This window comes from Marmota monax, unplaced genomic scaffold (assembly GCF_021218885.2).
Source record: "Marmota monax isolate L192 unplaced genomic scaffold, Marmota_monax_Labrador192_F-V1.1 WCK01_AAM20220418_F8-fsc00304, whole genome shotgun sequence".
In the NCBI taxonomy this organism is placed as follows: Eukaryota; Metazoa; Chordata; class Mammalia; order Rodentia; family Sciuridae; genus Marmota; species Marmota monax.
In genome coordinates, this window is record NW_026694168.1 from 845,758 (window position 1) to 864,938 (window position 19,181).

At 37.4% G+C, this 19,181-nt stretch overlaps 1 protein-coding gene and 1 non-coding gene across 3 annotated transcripts in view; one reads left to right on the plus strand and one right to left on the minus strand.

The window, feature by feature from the left end:
- Positions 1–19,181, minus strand: part of Tafa2 (TAFA chemokine like family member 2) — a 445,981-nt gene that overhangs the window by 106,211 nt on the left and 320,589 nt on the right. The gene's annotated exons all lie outside the window — the stretch shown is intronic.
- On the plus strand, positions 11,339–11,445 carry LOC124107715 (U6 spliceosomal RNA). Its single transcript, XR_006856517.1, has one exon. It is a non-coding gene; the product is annotated as a U6 spliceosomal RNA (small nuclear RNA).

The following is a 19,181-nucleotide window of genomic DNA, read 5'->3' on the forward strand; positions in this document are numbered from 1 at the left end:
AACTCATGTAATTTATTTTTTCATGGTTCTAGTCACTTCAAACTTAATTCTTTTTTTTCTTAATTTTTCTCCACCTGTGACTATGATTCTCTGTAATTGCTTTGTTGTCTCAGATGTTCTGTTTTGACTGATTTCTGCTGTTCTAACTAAATGATAATCCATTTCTTCTTATTGCCTGAGGAAAACACCAGTGCAACCATAAACTTCCCTTTTTCTTCTGACAATAAAATAATATGTAGAACTTATCAATACAAAATAAAAAAGTATATAAAACTCAAGAGTATTGCGGCTAATTCCAGGCTTTGTTATAGGTAGATATAAATGCCTATTTTTATTAGAAATCTGAAATAAAACTGTATACAATTTCTTTACTATAATTTAAATTTTTAATATCAGATTCTAAACAATTCCCATGCTCTTTGAGAAAGGAATTTGTTATATTTAAGGAAATAATTTTTTAGTGAGTCTATATTTTGCCAGACACTACCATGATTAATTATTTTTCAAGCACTGAATATTTTTATGATTACAAAGTTTTGATAAACAGCCTTATAAGTATTCTTAAGTTGTCATAAAGAACTTTAAATGAATATCTTTAAAACATAGATCTTTCCCATTCCACTGTTGATGGGCAAGCAGGTTGATTCCTTATCTTAGCTGCTGTGAATCGTGCTGCAATGAAGTGCAGGTATCTCTTTGGCATACTGATTTTATTTCCTTTGGACACATACCCAGAAGGAGGTAGCTGGATCATACAGCAGATATATTTTTATTCTAATTTTTATGGTTTAGGAACTTCTGCATTGTATTCCCAAAAAGTTGACCTGACTGTAGAGTGGGTGATTACTTGAGGCTGGAAAGGGTAAGAATGAAAAAGAATCAAGGGTGGCTGCATAATGGGCATCAAAACATTTAGATAGAAGGGACAAGTTATGTGTTCCACAGCAAAGTGGGGCAACTCTGGTTCTCAGTAACCTATTGTATATTTCATGAAGATCTTGAAGAGAGGAGCTTGAAGTCTCCAGATATAAAGAAATGATGAGAAGAGGGAAATGCTAATTTTCTTGATTTGATCAGAGCATCTGTATGTATGTACTGAAATATCACACTGAACCCATGAATATGTGTAATTAATATGTGTTAATCAAAAGTGAAATAGAATAGAAATATCTATGACATAGGTCTTAATTTTTCCTAAAGTAAAATATTACTAAAAGAACACATTCTCTTCCTTCTTTCATTCAATATATATTTGTTTAATAGCTGTTTTGTTCCAGATTCTATTATAAGCACTCACGGCAAGTGGACAAGTTATAACACCCACCCTGAAATAGCCTTCAGTTCAGGGGATGTAGTAATCATATAATTGTACTTATCATTTTAAGTACTGAAGAATGGTAAATAAAGTTGACATCACCTTAACCAATATCTATTTAGACAATTCTGGATTATCTGTTTTCTATTCCTAGTCTTAGCTTAATGGATTCCATGAACACCACTTGCTACGGATCCTACTGCTCAAATTGTATATTTATGAAGAAATCTGTTCTATTTGCCCCCAAACATATTTATATCATTTGTACCTGTTACTGCAATTATATAACTTAATTGACAATTATAAAAATTGATGCTATTAGAATGTGAAGTGCTAGGATAACAAATACATTTCTAAAAAGTTAGGTGTGAGTGGGAAAATGTACAAGATTACAGGAAATGGCACCTGGAAAGATTCTACACACAGATTATGCTGCAAGTGTCATAGATTCTTGAATCCCAACCTGGAAATTCAGATGAAACATTAATTGTTTTTGCAGGAAAGATAATGCAAAACTCTACTCTGAGGGTCCATATCAAAGAAAAGGACTTAACCATCCATAAAAGTTCAAGGAATTAATATATATTTTTGTAATTTTTAAAATTTACAATTTCCTCCTTAAGCCATCTCTAGACTAACTAACTACTGCTGGTCCCAATAATGCTCAGTAAATTATTCCTTAATAGAATCAAAGTTCTTCTAAAACAGTACTAAACTGCTTCTTTGAAAATTAGTGCCAATTATGTTCCTCAAAAGTTGTTACTGAGTGCCTTTTGACCTTAAATTAGTGAGTATTCGGTATTAAGAATCTTTACCAATTTCATATGTGTGTGTACATATATATAAAATCTTATATAGATAGATCACAGTTATAATTTTAGCATATTAGTAGTGAACTAGAACCATCTTTTGTATGTCTATATATTATGGAGAATTTGTATTCCTTCCTTTGAATTTCCTGCTAACCTATAAAGGTGCTTTGTTGCTTTTGTTTTTTGGTTTTTTGGTTTTTTTCTGATTTATTTTTAAAAGATTGGAAATGTATTTAGGCTACTACCCCATATTTGTTGTAAATATTTTTGAAGTTCTATTTTTCTCTTATTTGTTAAATTTTTAACTGACCAGAGTTTTTTATATTTTTACATAATAAAATCAATCTTTCATTTCTAAAGAATCTATATCTTATTACAGATAAAAGAAACAAAAAAAATTGACAGGGATTATGATCAATTGGTTGAGATAGAATCCATTGATATTTTCTCAAAGCCATTTTAATATTTTTGCTTTTTTCTTTTATTTCTATTACTGTGATTTGTAAAAAATCAAAGATTATGGAGTAAACTTTTTTGTGAAAAAATCATTTATTTCCATATGTGATTCCTTTTCCATTCTAACATCTGTCCTTACAAGGATAAAAATAAATGTTCTTTTTTCACATCATTACTCTTAACCTATGAGTACTATATTACAATTAAATAAATTGCAAAGCACTTCTGATGCATAACTATCTTACCAACCAGATTTACATAAGAGGTAATGATCTTGGTGTAGACAGCATGTGTTTTATGTGAAATTCACTAATGTCACTTTAAATGAAACTAATTAGAATCTTTGAATTTCCTCTCAAGTATATCATGTATGTCTCTGAAATACTATGCTTCAAATTTTATGGCCTAGTCCAAGAATTCATGCCTACTTCAATAATTACTAATCAGATATCTACTCTTGGCAAGACATTGTGCTAATTGCTGAAAACAGCACAGAACAAGGGAGATATGATTGCTGCATTCTTGAACTCACATTCTAGTGGGGGAGAGAGATGACAAACAAACGTATCAATAAAAAGGTAATTATGATTTTAATAAGTATTATGAATAAGTGCAAAGTGCTCCGAGAGCTTGTAATTAGGGTTCTTTGAGGAAACTATATTAGAGATGAGCATCAAAGTATGGGAAATAATTAGCCAGTAGTGTAGACAACATCTGAGTTGTCTGTCTGGCTCACAGAACTCATCTGTTGCATGTGAGCTTAGTGCTCACACCAAGCTGATTAATGAGAGCACCCACACGTGATCCATGGTCAGACATTTGTGGGGACTAAAACTAAGGGACAAGAAGCAATGCCTCATTGGTGGTAAAATAGTCATTATAAGGACACTCAGCACACTCCTGTGGATCTATCTGTTCCTTGCATGTGGAGGAAGAATATTGCAGGGGGAAAAAATGAAGTTTATATCAGAAGCATAAAGATGAGAAGGCAGAGTCTGTAAAGGAATCCAGGCAGCATTTAAGTTCTTGCTTCAGTTGTCCCCAAGGCCTGGACCACTCCTGCCCTTAATGTAATCATGTGAAATATTATAGTAGGCTTCCCATAAATCAGCCTTTTCCCAAGCTTGTTACATATGAGTTGCTAGAACTTTCAACCCAAAGCATGCTAATTCACACAAGAGGGAACTCACGTTCTAGACAGAAACACAGTATAGGTCAAGCACAAAGCAGACAAAAATAACATTGACAGAGTCCTCTAAGGTAGGAAGAAAAATCATCTGCCATGAGACCAGTCATGCACAGAGAGCTGGGATCATGCAGGTCCTTATGGACACGTACAGGATTTGGAATTCAGTCTAAGAGAAGTTTTCACATTGATCCTACTGAACCAGAAAGAAAAGCAAGCAAGCAAACAAACAAACAAAATAGGCAATTCCATGATCAAAACATGTGCTTTTCTCAGGCATTTTTGTTAATACTTTTAACAAACCCTTCTGAGAACCTATTATATGTCAAGAGCTGTAGGACTGTGGCCAGGGTTGGGACAGGAAGAAAAGGATAAGTATTTAATTTTCCAGAAACTATTTTTTAAAAGGTATATTTTCAATCATTTAAAAGTAATACAATATTTGAAAAGATTAGAATGAAAAAACTTTTACAGCAGTGATTCTCAGCTGAAGAAATCTGACTCTGCTAGGGAAATCTGGCAAGATCTAAATATATTCTGGGTTGTCACAACTGGGGTGGGGGTTCATGATATCTAATGAGTTGAGATTAAGAATGCTACCAAACTCCTGCAATGCATAGAATGAATTCCCACAGCAAAGAATTATCTGGCCCCAAATATTAGTAGTGCCAAGTTTGAGAAATGCTGCCTTGTGGGAAGCCAGGTGATATCAAGACCACCAGACCTAAGTAGAAAGTAGTCAAAGAATAGAGCCTTCCCTTGGGCTTACTCTCCCAGGTGTTAAAATGTGCCTGTGCCCCAGGGACACTGAAGCAAGGAAATCCTTTGATTTTTAGAAACTTCACTTTAGTAGAAAAGGTAGGAAAGAAAGATAATAGAGTGAGTCTTTAAATGCTGAGACAGATGGGCATGCCTTTCTGACACAGAACAATGAAGAAACACCTAATCCAGTCCAAGGGGACCAACGATCACTTGCCAGGGAACAGATACCTTAGTTGTACCTAAGAATGTAAGAGGAGGACCAGAATCATTATCAGAAGAATGAGAAGGAACTGCCAAAGTTGACATAAAGATTTCAGGTATATGCAAAGTCTTAGAGCCAGAAGTACATGGAATGTCCTGGGGCTCAGTTTTCAAGGGGTCTAAAGCAGAGAGCCAAGTCAAGGGCAGAGCTAGAGTTAATGTTGGGGAGGTAAGTCCTTGCTGTCTGTCCTCAGACGGACAGTAATTCAAAACTGAATACAATGCTGCCATAGTTAAGATAAGTTATTCACAGAATACAGAGTTGTGTCTTATTGTAGTATCAAGCGGGAAGCAGTGGCATTTTTAGGTTAATTCTGACTTAATGTGTTTCAAGTCTATTTTTGTATATGTGCCTGAAGTGCCTCAGTTCTGCATTTCACTGTGCCTGGATATTTATATCAAGAGTGTGATAAATCAGTGATAATGTTATTTGGCATGTTTCACAACCAGTCACTTTGACTGACACAGGGAATCAACATCGTATAATTTAAAACTTCTTAAATTTACTTATGTTATAAGGCTGCTTACATATCAAACATTCACCTCCATTGTTCCTTGATAAACCTCCCTTTAATTTTATGTACATTATTACTTTTCAATGGTACACCCTTCAATGAGGAAGCAAACAGTAAGCTGCACCAATTCTAGGAATATAAGCCTAAACTAGGCAACTGGTTGAGAGATGACAGAACAAATAAGCCAGACTCAAAATCTCAGGAATAGAGCAAGACAACTTGATAACAGTTGCCAGGGAATTATCTATGTTTCTAAGGTAACTCCCAACACAGCTTGTTGTCTTCAGTAGGTACTATACTTTGGAGAATTTTCAGGCTTCTTTCTTTCCTTAAAGGTCTTCCTCTCTTTTAAATATTCATCATCATCTCCAGTTAAATCAATTTCTAGTTTTCATGATCAGCCTTCCAGTTAAGGAGCAAAAGAAAACTATGGTCTGTTTCTGTTCTAGAGAGTTTTAATTCCGTTTTTCCTCTGAGAAAGTCATACTATGACAGAGAAAGTGAGAATGGCAGTAGACAGGTGGTTATTTTGGGGACCAGTAGCAAGGTCAGGAGGGAAATTAAGTGAGGTCACGCCAACAGTCAGAAGTCAAAAATTATAAAGTTACATGAAATCAAGACAAATCAGAGAATTTGTACCTGATATTTTCAAGAACAACAGAGTTCAGCTTTAAAAACAAATTCTATAACATGCTGAAATGAAAGAATCATCAGCATAAAAGAATCAAACCCCAGTTATAAAAAAAGACCTTATAGTGGCACAAAGCCTCTTAATTAATTCAACAAAGAATGATGGAGTCCCTACTTCCTGCTCATACATATTTACTGCTGGAATAAAAAGCAGTACTAGTGAAAGGCCAGGCCACTGCTTGGACCAGTAGGTGAGTCCCAATATAAATGTGGCCCATGAGTTCTACATCTGCCATGGATAGTGAGCAACCACAGTGATAGGAGACCCCTGCAGGTATTTGAAAAAAACCTATCTCAAACCAGTACATTCTTAAAGATAAGGCTGGTGCACAGAGTGGAAAGAAAAATAAAGCCCATATCTCGAATAAATGGAGTATCTAAACTGGTCAAGAAAGACAACTGGAAGATCAAACAGAAAACAGGCAAATCCAGTCATGATTTAAATTCGTCACCACTCAAATCTTGAACTGTCAGAAAAGTACCAGGTGATTTTAATGGTACCGTCTTCATAGGGAAGCATGCTAGATTTTGTTTTTGCTTTCCACATGATTCAAAGTTGTACAGAAAATAGTTGCATATAATACTAGATCATGAACCTTCTCAGCCACTACATATGTTCACTATGCACATAGGGACAAAAGGTAAAAAGGGAAAGAAGAATATAAAAATATGGCCTAAGTTCACTTAATCAAAAAGTTTCTTCCATATGAGGGAACTTTCTCTTTACTTGAGGGAGGTCAGATGGCTTATGTCAACTGAAACTAAGTGTCTTCATTCTAAAGGCAGATGCTATTTCAGAACAGCATGTTATCAAAATTTTTTTTAAGCTGAACTCTGTTGTTCTTGAAAATGTCAGGTACAAATTCTCTGAGAAATCTGACATTTAAAATTTCTAAACAATGGATTGCATAAATCTCTTTGGGGAATAAAAGACCAAATTAAGAATCTGAGTTTATTCAGATTTATGAGATTTAAAAAATCAACCCATTTTAAAAATTCTCATATCATTGTCCAAGAGGATCCATAAAATACTTTGTATAAATCAAACTAAAACATATCCTAGGTCAAGAAAACTCAAATGATACTCAAATATTGAAAATCTCAAAGCCTTGAGGAGTTTTAATTATTTGATGACATTTTAATTTAATCAAAGGTGGAAAAGAAAAAACACCAGCCACAGACAAACACTGGGCAAAACCCAAGCTCATTCAACATTAGACATTTTTGTTTTCTATGTAACATACCCTTCAGAAGATAAGCCACAATGACATGGTAGTATCATTGAACCCTCACTCTGAGTAATCCTCACTTAATACAAGTCTCATATTTAGTGGGTGGCTATTACTGATATTTTATGAACTTAAAAGCAGATGGGGACCGTATTAAGAACAAGCTGAGCTGGTCTAAGGAGGAGAGAAGGACATGCAGAGCAATGCTTAGTGGATCAGTGTGAGGAGACAGAGACTCAGGGAACATCTACCTTGGTTCTCAGAATATGTTCAGACAGCCTCTAAGCAGAACTGAGACAAACTTCAGAACAAATCTGCCTCTCTAAAAGCACAAGGGGAAAAAGATTGTTTCAGATAGTTCTGTCTAAAGCAAGAGATCTAAGACCCCTGAGTCAGATAAAGAAATTAATTCTGTGTTTGCCAAATTACTCTCCTGCATTTTGTTCCTAAAACAAAGTTGGCATACTGTTTGGGAAGCTGTAGAACTGTAGATTTTGAAAACATTATACTTAAGGAAAGCCAGAAAAATGAGGTTAACCAAACTACTGCAGAAAAAAGCAATAGAAAAATTTTTAGAATACTACATTTACCAATAGTCCACACTTAAGAGTAATCTGGAATATGTAGATGTAAATCCTCAAAGGATCATGAAGAGAAAAGGCTGTTTTGATAATGTTTTAGTCCAGTTTTTCTATCACTGTGATGAAAATACCCTACAAGGACAAGTTAGAGGAGGAAAAGTTTATTTGGGGCTCACAGCTTTAGAGGTCTCAGTCCATAGATGCTGACTCATCATTCTGGGCTAAAGGTGAGACAGTACAAGATCGGGGGTGGGGCTCAGCAGAGGAAAGCTGCTCCACTCATGGTGTGATCCAGAATCAGAGATGGGGGAAGGCAAGGGAAGAGATCACAGGGAAGATGCACCCTTTCATGGCATGCCCCTAATGACCCACCTTCTCTAGCTATACCTCACCTGCCTACATTACCACCCAGTCAGCCCATTCAAACTAGGATGAAATGACTAAGTTACAGCACCCACAACCCAGGCATTTCACCTCTGAATATTCCTGAATTAACATAGGAACATTTGGGGGACACCTCCTCTCCAAACCATAACAGTTGATTCATTTGAAAGTCTTATAGATGTTAAGTCTGAAGAAAAGATATCTAAGAGAAGACCTGTGTCTGCAAATATGTAAAGGCTCATTACATAGAAGGAATAGTCATGTGATGCCTTGCCATCTATTTTCTATCACAATATGGTTACTGTTACACACCAGATGTTATTATTTCTATGTCTGGAAGTATGTGGGACCCATTTCCAAACACATAAGTAAGTAGAAAAACTTGTAAGTAGGAAAGATGCACCTCAGAACATTCAAACAAATCCAAACAATTTGATCTTTAAGAAAGCATCGTAGCATGCATGAGGTAGTGACACATTAAGCTGAAGATAGCCAGGAGTGTTGTGGAAGGGAATCAGGCATTGGTGAGGGGTTAGAATATGTGACTTCCTGGTCTTTTTCAGTCCTGAAGCTCTAGTTCAATATAGTTATTAGGAAAGAGAAAAAATTTAGTATTAAGGAAATAATACACACCTGGCTTATAAGATCTCATTGTAAAAATGCTTAATAATTTATGTAAATATGTAGATGATTGGGGCAGTGCCACAGTCCAGCTGCAGCAAAATAACCGGGGGATGACGAACAACTTGTGTACATTGATACAGCAGGAGTGGGAGCCGTTTATTGTAGGACAGGAGTGGTATATATACATTTCACACAGCTTATCTTAATTAACATAAAATAGATACAGCAGTCAACCAATAAGGAATCACCACACTTACTGGCTCGATGGCATTACTTCACAAACCACTCCCTCTGGCAAAATGCCAGGTGCCATCCAGACTTGTTTACAGACTCTAACAGTTCTCTGGCAAAATGCCAGGCACCATCCTGACTTGTTTACAGACTCTAACAGGGCAGGTGGTACTTTAAAGGATGACAGTCTTGTAAACTTATACCATAATTTTTCATTGTGCATTAATAATTTCTGCTCTGCAACAGCCAAATGAGAACTAATGAGAGCTCCACTCTGAACTGCTTCTGCTGGTCATTCCTTCAGGCAATGAAGGAATTCTTCAGTCTTGAGCTTAAGACTTGGATGCTAAGTGGCAAACACCTCCACCTTGAAAAGGATTCGTGTCTTTCTAAGCAGTTTTCTGAATACTCTTTCCAAGCATTTTCATCAAGGTTGAAATCTGGTCAATTAAGTTTCAGTATTTCAGGATTCAGAACCAAATTATACATAGAGTGATCTTGTCAAAATAGAAGAAAAAGTTTGTTTTATTATTGTTACAATAGTATACAAGAAAGCCACATTTTCTACACATTTTAAATGGTTATTTTTTTCTTGAGATACAGAAATTCATATCACCAAGATTAAGGTCTTCATTATTTAGATTCAGTTTGATTATTTTTTATCTGAACTAGGTTTTAAAGCTCATTACATCCAAAGATTTCCCATTATGATGAAATGAAAGTAAATAAATAATTGTGTTAAGTCTCAAGGAACTAAGCATGGCAAGATGGTTGCATGACATGGTAGTTTTGGATTCCTAGGGAAAAGGCAGCAGAGAATGACAGTGATATTTCATAAGAAGAAAGTCAATAAACTCTGAGATGTTTGCAAGCCAATTAGTTGCACTGGAGGTGTTATAAATCCTCCAGTGCTTGAGAGTGTTTCATCATATCTCTAGCATTTATACAACTGACAAAACATAGGTGTTTCTTGATTGTTGCACAGGCCACCAATGAGACTATTCAAATTCAACATATTTAACTTTATTCAATCAAAGACACACTCTCTAGAAAAAAAAGTGAAGCACTGGAGACTCCAAGTATGCCTAAGGGTTTGAAACTCCTAGGTTCTGGCTCCTACTATCCCAAGCCTAGAACTTCTCATTGTTTATGGAGCCAGGACAAGTGTCATATAGACCATTAACCACTGTTGGAGCACAGCACTAGGTAAAACTGTGTTCAAGGATCAGATTTTGATTTATTAATAAGAACAGGATATTTAGCACAGAAATTTTCCACATAAGGAATTGGTACTAGGTTTTTGAGAGAAGTTCAGATCTGAGCATTAAAAAATTTAAAAAAAAAAAAATCTCTAGCGCTGAGAGGTTAGTGTTCTTCTGGAATGAGTTTCCATTTTCCAAAGACAATATTTCAGCATTTGGATTTACAGCCACTTATTTGAAAGTTCCCCAGTGTGTCTAGAGGCATAAGCAATCATGTGATGACCATGAATAAAGGCTATGACAATTTGTCACTAGGAGACACATAAATGATAAAAAAATAAGGTTCTACACGAATACAAAACATTCACCATTTCATATAGAAAGAGCCCAGAATGTTCCTATTGATAAACTAAGTAAATAGTTACCTAATGCCATTTTATAAATTCACAATTCCCTTACTAACACTACAAGGGAATGGTTGTGTTTACCCACAGAATTCATTATATAAAATGAGCTTATGTTCTGTTTTGTAAGATGAGATTGAAGGTCCTGTCTGTATACATTTTGAAATAACATTCATATATCTGGAGCCCAGATTAGGTGTCCAGGCCCTGTTTGAAGTATGAAACTTTAGCTAAATAGCAATAAAAGTCAATATTGAAAAATGGCAATTCCAGGACTGCTCAATAATAATATCCTAGAGCGTCATTGTATGTGTTGTTGCCATGTGTCTGGTGTAAGAGATGCATTATAACTATTATTGTTTTGACTTGACATTCCATATTTGTAAGTATATTTTCTTCAAGTTAATAAGATGTGGGTCATTTATGCTTTTTGAGTAAATGAATGCAGTCATACCTTGGGATCAGTTCCTAGACCCCTGTGGATACCCAAATCCACAGATACTCAAGACCCTTATATAAATGGTACACTATTTTCATATATCCTACACACATCCTCCTCCTGTTACTTTAAATCATCTCTAGGTTATTTACAATACCTAGTGAAATTCATATCACCAAGTGAAATGCAAAGTCTGCGTAAATAGTTGTCATTGTGTATTTGTATTGTTTAGAAAATAATAGCAAGTGTGCTCTCTTTGGCAGCACATATACTAAAATTGGAACGATACAGAGAAGATTAGCATAGCCCCTGCGCAAGGATGACACGCAAATTCGTGAAGCGTTCCATATTTTTAAAAGAGCAATATAAATATATAGGGGAAAAATTCAATAGCACAATAGTTTCACCAAGCAGAAAGAAACTCGAACACTATGAAGAGACAAGGAAAGAAAGGACCACAAGCAATGCAGGTCAACTCAACATTAGAAGAGGTAATATCTGCAGCAGATGGAATGTCAGATAAAGAATTCAGAATATACATGCTTCAGATGATCTGGAGTCTCAAGGAAGACATCAGACAGCAAAATCAGACAATGAAAGATCACTTCAACAATGAATTACATAAACAAATCCAAGAAGCAAAAGATCAACTATACAGGGAGATAGAGGTTATAAAAAACAAGCAAACAGAAATCCTAGAAATGCAGGAAGCAATAAACCAACTTAAAAACTCAATTGGGAATACTAGAGTATTCTAGCAGAGGAGAACACTTAGAAGATAGAACATCAGACAATGAAGACAAAGTATTTCAACTTGAAAAGAACATAGACAGCTCAGCAAGACTGTTAAGAAACCATGAGCAGAACATCCAAGAAATATGGGATAACATCAAGAGACCAAATTTAAGAGTCATTGGGATACAGGAAGGGATAGAGTTTCAAACCAAAGGAATGAGCAATCTATTCAATGAAATAATACGAGAAAACTTCCCAGACTTGAAGAATGAGACAGAATCCCAAATCCTAGAAGCCTACAGGACGTCGAATGTGCAAAATTATAAGAGACCCACACCTAGACACATTATAATGAAGATGCCCAACATACAGAATAAGGAGAGAATTTTAAAAGCTACAAGAGAAAGGAAGCAGATCACATTTAGGGGTAAACCAATCAGGATAACAGCTGATCTTTCAACACGGACTCTGAAAGCTAGAAGATCCAGGAATAACATATTTCAAAAACTGAAAGAAAATGGGTTCCAACCAAGAATTGTGTATGCAGCGAAATTAAGCTTCAGGATGGAAGATGAAATTAAAACCTTCCACGATAAACAAAAGTTAAAAGAATTTGCAGCTAGAAAACCATCTCTTCAAAACATCCTCGGCAAAACATTATAAGAAGAGGAAATGGAAAATAACAATGAAAACCAACAGTGGGAGGTAGGACACTAAAGGGGGCAAAAATACTCAAAGAGGAAAACAAACCATGTTTAGTAACATAAATAAACAAATATGGCTGGAAGAACAACCCATATCTCAATAATAACCCTAAATGTTAATGGCTTAAACTCACCAATCAAGAGACACAGGCTAGTAGAATGGATCACAAAACAAGACCCAACAATATGCTGCCTACAGGAGACGCATTTGATAGGAAAAGACATACATAGGCTGAAGGTGAAAGGTTGGGAAAAATCATATCACTCATATGGACTTCGGAAACAAGCAGGAGTGTCCATACTCATATCAAATAAAATAGATTTCAAGCCCAAGTTAGTCAAAAGGGATAAAGAGGGACACTACATACTGCTCAAGGGAACCATACACCAACAAGACATAACAATCATAAATATATATGCCCCAAACAATGGCGCAGCTATGTTCATCAAACAAACTCTTCTCAAGTTCAAGAGTCTAATAGACCATCATACAATAATCATGGGAGACATCAACACACCTCTCTCACCAATGGACAGATCTTCCAAACAAAAGTTGAATAAGGAAACTATAGAACTCAATAACACAATTAATAACCTAGAATTAATTGACATATATAGAATATACTACCCAACATCAAGCAGTTACACTTTTTTCTCAGCAGCACATGGATCCTTCTCAAAAATAGATCATATATTATGTCACAGGGCAACTCTTAGACAATATAAAGAAGTGGAGATACTACCATGCATCTTATCTGATCATAATGGAATGAAACTGAAAATCAACGATAAAAGAAGGAAGGAAAAATCATGCATCACTTGGAGAATGAACAATAGGTTACTGAATGATCAATGGGTTATAGAAGACATCAAGGAGGAAATTAAAAAATTCTTAGAGATTAATTAAAACACAGACACAACATATCGGAATCTATGGGACACATTGAAAGCAGTTCTAAGAGGAAAATTCATTGCTTGGAGTTCACTCCTTAAAAAAAGGAAAAACCAACAAATAAATGATCTCATACTTCATCTCAAATTCCTAGAAAAAGAAGAGCAAAACAACAGCAAAAGAAGTAGAAGGCAAGAAATAATGAAAATCAGAGCTGAAATTAATGAAATCGAAACAAAAGAAACAATTGAAAAAATTGACAAAACTAAAAGTTGGTTCTTTGAAAAAATAAATAAAATCGACAGACCCTTGGCCATGCTAACGAAGAGAAGAAGAGGGAGAACTCAAATTACTAGCATACGGGATGAAAAAGGCAATATCACAACAGACACTTCATAAATACAGAAGATAATTAGAAATTATTTTGAAACCTTGTACTCCAATAAATTAGAAGATAGTGAAGGCATAGATAAATTTCTTAAGTCATATGATCTGCCCAGATTGAGTCAGGAGGATATAGGCAACCTAAACAGACCAATATCAATTGAGGAAATAGAAGAAACCATCAAAAGACTACCAACTAAGAAAAGCCCAGGACCGGATGGGTATACAGCAGAGTTTTACAAAACCTTTAAAGAGGAACTAATACCAATACTTTTCAAGCTACTTCAGGAAATAGAAAAAGAGGGAGAACTTCCAAATTCATTCTACGAGGCCAACATCACCCTGATTCCTAAACCAGAAAAAGACACTTCAAAGAAAGAAAACTTCAGACCAATATCTCTAATGAACCTAGATGCAAAAATCCTCAATAAAATTCTGGCGAATCGGATACAAAAACATATCAAAAAAATTGTGCACCATGATCAAGTAGGATTCATCCCTGGGATGCAAGGCTGGTTCAATATACGGAAATCAATAAATGTTATTCACCACATCAATAGACTTAAAAATAAGAACCATATGATCATCTCGATAGATGCGGAAAAAGCATTCGACAAAGTACAGCATCCCTTTATGTTCAAAACTCTAGAAAAACTTGGGATAACAGGAACATACCTCAATATTGTAAAAGCAATCTATGCTAAGCCTCAGGCTAGCATCATTCTGAATGGAGAAAAACTGAAGGCATTCCCTCTAAAATCTGGAACAAGACAGGGATGCCCTCTCTCACCACTTCTGTTCAACATAGTTCTCGAAACGCTGGCCAGAGCAATTAGACAGACGAAAGAAATTAAAGGCATAAAAATAGGAAAAGAAGAACTTAAATTATCACTATTTGCAGATGATATGATTCTATACCTAGCAGACCCAAAAGGCTCTACAAAGAATCTATTAGAGCTAATAAATGAATTCAGCAAAGTGGCAGGATATAAAATCAACATGCATAAATCAAAGGCATTCCTGTATATCAGCGACAAATCCTCTGAAATGGAAATGAGGACAACCACTCCATTCACAATATCCTCAAAAAAAAATAAAATACTTGGGAATCAACCTAACAAAAGAGGTGAAAGACTTATACAATGAAAACTACAGAACCCTAAAGAGAGAAATAGAAGAAGATCTTAGAAGATGGAAAAATATACCCTGTTCATGGATAGGCAGAACTAACATCATCAAAATGGCGATATTACCAAAAGTTCTCTATAGCTTTAATGCAATCCCAATCAAAATCCCAACGGCATTTCTTGTAGAAATAGAGAAAGCAATCATGAATTTCATATGGAAAAATAAAAGACCCAGAATAGCAAAAACAATGCTAAGCAGGAAGTGTGAATCAGGCGGTATAGCGATACCAGACTTCAAACTATACTACAGAGCAATAGTAACAAAAACAGCATGGTACTGGTACCAAAACAGGCAGGTGGACTAATGGTACAGAATAGAGGACACAGAAACCAATCCACAAAACTACAACTATCTTATATTTGATAAAGGGGCTAAAAGCATGCAATGGAGGAAGGATAGCATCTTCAACAAATGGTGTGGTGAGCCGCTTCTGCCGTTTCTGCAGACTATGGTCACCATTACAAGATGGCGCTGGCTCCGCTGTGGTCTGTGACAAACAACTCCTTATTTGGGAGAGTTGGCGCATGGTTTTTCACCACCCTATGAGAAAGCTCCACGTGGCAGCTTCTCATTGGGGCTTGAGATGCTTTATTAAGGCTGGGAGGGGCATCCGAGGGGAAGAAGAAGAAATATCAAGGGCCTGAATAAACTGCTGAAAGAAGATTCCTGAGTTGCGTCTTCCTTGCGGGCAAGGGGTCGCGACAAGTGGTGCCGAAACCCGGGAACCAGAACTTTCAGCAGTCAGGGGTGGTGCACCGGTTAGTCCCAGGTAAGTGGGATCCGCGACCAAAGCGGGGTTAGTCCCAATAAGTGGGATCCGCGATCAAAGCGGGGTTAGTCCCAGGTAAGTGGGATCCGCGACCAAAGCGGGGCAGCTCCTCTGTAAAGAAAGAGAGAGCATTACATTTTATTGCAGCTGCACTGTGTACTTTTGCTTCTACTTTCGCTTTTGTTTTCTGTGTTTCTTTTGTTGTGTCATTTTGCTTTTGTTTTTTGTGCTTCTTTTGTTGTTATGGCATAGATGCCGCTTTCACTCTCACTCAGGTGGAGGGACTTACTAGATTTTGCATGACTCCCTCAGATTGGGCTAGTCTAGTCCGCGCTTGTGTTTCCCCAGGGAAATATTAGGAGTCCAAAGTTGGCTGTTTAATGTTTCTGGCAGTACCCAAGACTCGGAGCAAGATAGGAGGCTTAAAATTTCTTCAAATAATTCACAATTATCTAATGCTACATTACCCTCCGCAGCAGTCTGTCTCCAATCTCCGTTCCTGTTTCTTTTGGCTAATGATACATTACAGGGGATGCTTAATTGCTCTAATATTACCTGTTATTTGTCTGAGTGTTGGAATGGTTCTTGGACTATGGCAGTGGTTATGAAAATTCCAACTTTTGTCCCAATCCCAGTCACTGCGGACCCAGATAAATTCCCCATTGTTGAGCTACTTAGAGTCCGCAGGGATTTTGGAATTACGGCAGCTATAGTGACAGCTGTGGCAGTGTCTGCTGCTGCAGCGGTTACGGCCGGAGTGGCCATGGCCAGTCAAGTACAAACTGCTGCCACCATTAATCAAGTTGTTCAACAAACTTCCACCATACTTGAATCCCAAAATACAATTAATCAACATATTTTGTCAGGGATTTTAGCTGCCAACCAAAGAATAGATTTACTCCAAGCTCAAGTTGAGGAATTGTTTGACCTAGTACATTTGGGTTGTATTGATCAACGTGCACATTTATGTATAACCTCTGTCAGATTTTATGATTCCAGAAATGCTTCCCACATCATCGGAGAGTATCTATCCGGAACCTGGTCCATGGAAGCAGAAAACTTGATCCAGTCTCAACTAACTCAGATTGCTGTTCTGAATAGCACCCGTGTCGAACCAGTGACTTTGGGTCAATTCACCAGTTGGCTATCCTCTGCCTTTTCCTTTTTTAAGGAATGGGTGGGGGTAGGCATTTTTGGTGCAATGTGTTGCTTCGGTATGTTCCTCTGTTTGTGGTTTCTCTGTCGCCTTAAGGCCCGCAGTGCTCACGATAAGGCTATGATCATACAAGCTCTTGCAGCTTTAGAAAATGGCAACTCACCTCAAGTCTGGCTTGCGCATCTTAAACAGTAAACCTTTGACATGGTCGTTACACCCCAGGTTATTATAACATTGCACTGGGATCGACATGACTTTCCTTGTTATTCTCTTAGTGTTGGAAAGCCCTTGCACTCTGCCAGTCTTACTGCCATTGCACGCAGATGGGTTTCCACACTAGTGCTTTTCTATCGCCTTAAAGTCCGTGCCTTTCTTTCAGGGTGCTGTCAACTTGTTTGTCGTTATAAATAGCCACAGTTCAGCCTCAGCTATCCCCCTTCGTCCACCATCGTCACGATACAGGATGCGAGGCAAGGCACTGCACTTGAGTGATCCTTGACGTGGACCTCAAGGAGAGCATGTCCTATTGCATGCGGGTTAGACGCGTCCACGCCCCGCCCCACGAAAAAAGGCGTCGGCTGATATGGCCTCAGATCTGGGGAAGGGCCCTCCTTAGGACTGAGCCATACTATGCAGCCACTTCTGCACAGTGGGATAGGACCTCTACTCTCGCCTGTATTGTTTTAAGAAAACAGACAGGGGGAACTGTGGTGAGCCGCTTCTGCCGTTTCTGCAGACTATGGTCGCCATTACAAGATGGCGCTGGCTCCGCTGTGGTCTGTGACAAACAACTCCTTATTTGGGAGAGTTGGCGCATGGTTTTTCACCACCCTATGAGAAAGCTCCACGTGGCAGCTTCTCATTGGGGCTTGAGATGCTTTATTAAGGCTGGGAGGGGCATCCGAGGGGAAGAAGAAGAAATATCAAGGGCCTGAATAAACTGCTGAAAGAAGATTCCTGAGTTGCGTCTTCCTTGCGGGCAAGGGGTCGCGACAAAATGGTGCTGGGAAAACTGGAAATCCATATGCAACAAAATGAAACTGAATCCCTTTCTCTCGCCATGCACAAAAGTTAACTCAAAATGGATCAAGGAGCTTGATATCAAATCAGAGACACGCCGTCTGATAGAAGAAAAAGTTGGCTACGATCTACATACTGTGGGGTCGGGCTCCAAATTCCTCAATAGGACACCCATAGCACAAAAGTTAATAACTAGAATCAACAAATGGGACTTACTCAAACTAAAAAGTTTTTTCTCAGCAAAAGAAACAATAAGAGAGGTAAATATGGAGCCTACATCCTGGGAACAAATATTTACTCCTCACACTTCAGATAGAGCCCTAATATCTAGAGTATACAAAGAACTCAAAAAATTAGACAATAAGATAACAAATAACCCAATCAACAAATGGGCCAAGGACCTGAACAGACACTTCTCAGAGGGGAACATACAATCAATCAACAAGTACATGAAAAAATGCTCACCATCTCTAGCAGTCAGAGAAATGCAAATCAAAACCACCCTAAGATACCATCTCACTCCAGTAAGATTGGCAGCCATTATGAAGTCAAACAACAAGTGCTGGCGAGGATTTGGGGAAAAGGGTACACTTGTACATTGCTGGTGGGACTGCAAATTGGTGCAGCCAATTTGGAAAGCAGTATGGAGATTTCTTGGAAAGCTGGGAATGGAACCACCATTTGACCCAGCTATTCCCCTTCTCGGTCTATTCCCTAAAGACCTAAAAAGAGCATGCTACAGGGACACTGCTACATCTACATCGATGTTCGTAGCAGCACAATTCACAATACCAAGACTGTGGAACCAACCTAGATGCCCTTCAATAGATGAATGGATAAAAAAATGTGGCATTTATACACAATGGAGTATTACTCTGCATTAAAAAATGACAAAATCATAGAATTTGCAGGGAAATGGATGGCATTAGAGCAGATTATGCTAAGTGAAGCTAGCCAATCCCTACAAAACAAATGCCAAATGTCTTCTTTGACATAAGGAGAGTAACTAAGAACAGAGTAGGGACGAAGAGCATGAGAAGAAGATCAACATTAAACTGGGATGAGAGGTGAGAGGGAAAGGGAGAGAGAAGGGAAATTGCATGGAAATGGAAGGAGACCCTCAGGGTTATACAAAATTTCATACAAGAGGAAGTGAGGGGAAAGGGGAAAATAATACAAGGGGGAGAAATGGATGACAGTAGAGGGGGTAGAGAGAGAAGAGGGGAGGGGAGGGGAGGGGAG